Here is a 3720-nt window from a genome sequence, read left to right as displayed (position 1 = left end):
TACTGTTGTACCTGCTCTCACTCATACTTAGAACCCAAAACAGTTAAACTCATCAAAGGTGAGAGTAGATGATGGGTACCAGAGGTCAGGAAATTCAGATGGAAAATTACACTGGAAAATATTAGGGCAAAAAGGACTAAGATACAGTGTGGCAATAGCAAGATTCTCTGGCTTTCTACTGCACAGTATGCTGGCTATATTGAAGGAATACCTTATGCAGGAGAGACACAGAGGGAAAGCTTTAGGGTGTGTAGAAACATTATCCAGTCTGAGTTTTGAGTAGAGTTCATTTGTACAGTTTGAATGCTGTGGCGAAAACTGTTACGAACAAAGGAAAAGTTTGAAGAGATACTGAATTAACTAATCAGGGTGTTTTACAAAGCAAATTTATTTGAATAACCAATAATTTTAATTACATATGATGTGTGCTATTTAAAGAAAATAACACTGTAAGACTGCATATAAATACATCAAATCAAATTAATGAGATAAACAAATAAATATAACCAAAGGAATGCAGGAACAAATGCTTTTACATGTAGACAAAATTTGGTCAGTTTGCTGAAACATCTAGGCAGGCTGATTGTATTCATTGCAAAATAAATGAGACTAAATAGAAGAGCTTATAAAGTGAGATGCAGTGTCCTAGTACAGGAGTGTCCTCTCCACTTTGGCTGAGGACTCATTCATCTCATTCAGTCTTGCCAGCAAGAAGACAGGGCTCTCCAGACTTCTGTTCTGACCACCTCCCAGGCACAGGGGCTGTGTTTCTTCTCTCTCAGGTACACAGTGATCCCGTGGAAATATTTCCTCACAGCTAGAAGGGAGTTTTCCTGGGTCAGGGGAGGTTCCTGCACCCCCACTTGCTGCATCAGACAGGCTTTGAGGTCATTGAGCTGCTGATGGAGGTTATTGCAGAATGAGTCTAGAATGGTTGCATCCCAAGCAGCAGATGAGTCCTTTGATGTGAAGATGTTCAGGACCTGCTGGGTCAGCTCAAGGAGAACAGGGATGGCTTGAGCCTTCTGGATATGCTGGGCATCCACCTTCTCCAAGGGGAATCCAAAGTCCTTTCTGTACTTTAGACAGAAGACAGGGGAGAGTCTTCTCATTTGTTCTAGGAGTGTCAAGGCTTTCTTGTTCCTTAGGTTTTGTGTCTGAGGCAGATCACTCCCTAGAGAACAGGTTGACCAGTAGCTCATCACTATGAGGGCCATCAGGAAAGCACAATGCCTAGCCATTTTAGATCTTGCAGATGCTATTGATTCTGTTTGGTCCTGAACCTTCCCCTCTAGATTCTCTGAAGACCATCCTGTGTGGATGTGTCTTAAATAGAGCAAACACTAGATTTTTTCATTTTACTTTCTGAATCCCCTCCCCTTATTTCACCATTGTCTTTTTACTTTTTTTTTTTTTAACTCATTCTCTGACTAAGTTTGGACATTTTTAAAACCATTGTGGCTTTCCCTATTGCTTCCTCTTTCACTGCTTCCCTCTGAAAGATGTTTTTTACAGGTTTTCAGATTTTCTTTTTCTAACTAGAATTGTCATTAATTATTACAGTATAAGCCGGGCATGTTGGCGCATGCCTTTAATTCTAGCACTTGGGAGGCAGAGACAGGCGAATCTCTGAGTTTGAGGCCAGCCTGGTCTATAGAGTGAGTTCCAGGACAGCCAGGGCTACACAGAGAAACCCTGTCTTGAAAAAAAATTACAGTATATTTAAACACTTTCTGTCTGAAATGTACACAACTCTTGTAATGAAACAATTCTTTCAAATTATTCCATAAAGGTGGTTAATATCTGTAAGGTCCATTTGATTTATAATGTCTGTTACTTTCATATTTGTTTAGTTTCTGTCTCAGTGACCTGTTCATTGATCAGAATCAAGTGTTGAAGTCTCCCACTATTAGCTCATGATGTTCAATGTGTTGTTTAAGCTTTAGTAATGGTTCTTTTAGGAATGTGGATACCCTTATATTTGTCACATAGTTGTTCAGAATTGAAATGTTCTACTGGTGGATTTTTGCATTGATGAGTATGAAATGCCCTTCCCTTTCTCTTTTGACTACTTTTGAATGGAAATCTATTTTATGACATATTAGAATTGCTACTTGAGCTTGTTTTTTGGGACGATTTGCTTGGAAAACCTTATTACAAGCCCTTCTTTACTCTAAGGTAATGCCTATTTTTGTTGCCGAGGTATAGTTCTTGTATATAGAAGAATGATGAATCCTGTTTATGCATCCATTCTATTAGCCTGTGTCTTTTCATTGAGGAGCTGAGTCTATTGGGAGATATTAGTGACCCTTGACTGTTCCTGTAATTTTCAATTTGTTGGTGGTTGTGTGTGTGTGTGCATGTGTGATGTGTGATGTGTGTGTGTGTGTTTGTATTAGAATGAGTTATGATCCAGCTAGTGCAAAAAAAAAATGGCTGCCTATGTGTGGAATGTCCCACAATATAGTAATTGTCATCCCACATGGGTAGATTTCTTAGCAGGTGTTGATTATATTCTGAAATCCAAAAACAATAGACTCTAATACTAGTAAAATGAATGGATTTGCTGGCAAGATGAGAACACACATGCAAACAGCAAAAGCTTCCTTTCTTCATGTACATACATAGGATTACAGCAGGAGGTCTGGCTCAGAATAGAGCTGAGTCTTTTTTTTTTTTTTTTTTCGAGACAGGGTTTCTCTGTGTAGCCCTGGTTGTCCTGGCACTCACTTTGTAGACCAGGCTGGCCTCGAACTCAGAAATCCGCCTGCCTCTGCCTCCCGAGTGCTGGGATTAAAGGCGTGCGCCACCACGCCCGGCGAGCTGAGTCTTAACATCTCAAAGATCCAGATTATTTTCCCACTCCAAGTTAAGCAAAAGTACCTCAGAAGTGTGGCCATACATATTAGGGTTTCTGTCAATTCCACATGTAGTCAAGTAGATATATAAGAACAGCCATCCCAAGCTCACAGGCCAACCATTCTGACTGCAATTGTGAGCCCTAGATTAAGTGAGAGATGCTGTCACAGAAAATGAGGTAGAGAGTGACTGAGGTAAAAACTTGACACTGATTGACATCTGACCCCACTGTATGCACATGCAAGGGGGAATAGACAGCATGTATGTACAATAGGGCTTTTATAACCTAAAACACTTTAACAATTATATATTACAGTTAATTAAAATTTATTATTATTCATAAAGTGAGTCCAAGGTATATAGCAATACTGAAAAAGAAAAGAACTGGTACAGGTGTCAGCATCCTTGCACTCACAACATATTACAGAACTATAATAGTAAAATGACCATGGGCTTGGAATAAAAACATCTGGTTGATCTATGGAATAGAATTGAAGACCCAGATGTAAGTCCTCACAAATACTGACACCTTGTTTTTATCTTAGATCACGAAAGTACACACTAGAAATAGGAGACCACCTTCAAAACATGGTGCTCATCTAACTAGATGGTTGCATGTAGAAGCATGGAAATGGATCCATATTCATCATCCTGTTTTAAAAAAAAAAACTCAATTGCATATCAAGGACCTTGATATATGAGGTGGTGCACTGAGTCTGATGGAAGAGAAAGCGGTGAATAAGCTTCATCCCACTGGCAAGTAAGACTTTCTGCATGGGATGCTGAAACAGAAGCACTAAGAACATCAATTCCTAACTGAAACATCATGAAGATAAAAGAACTTCAGTGTGACAAAGGATG

General features: G+C 39.4%; 1 pseudogene; it reads right to left on the bottom strand.

Annotated features, from left to right (window-relative positions):
* Nucleotides 1-645: 645 nt before the first annotated feature.
* Nucleotides 646-1244, bottom strand: LOC110293025 (interferon alpha-12-like; annotated as a pseudogene).
* Between the last annotated feature and the right edge of the window lie 2476 nt (nt 1245-3720).

Source organism: Mus caroli, unplaced genomic scaffold (assembly GCF_978045245.1).
Source record: "Mus caroli unplaced genomic scaffold, Mus_caroli_1 scaffold_6, whole genome shotgun sequence".
Taxonomy (NCBI): domain Eukaryota; kingdom Metazoa; phylum Chordata; class Mammalia; order Rodentia; family Muridae; genus Mus; species Mus caroli.
Note: the sequence above shows the minus strand (reverse complement) of the source record. Positions and strands in the feature narration are given on the sequence as shown.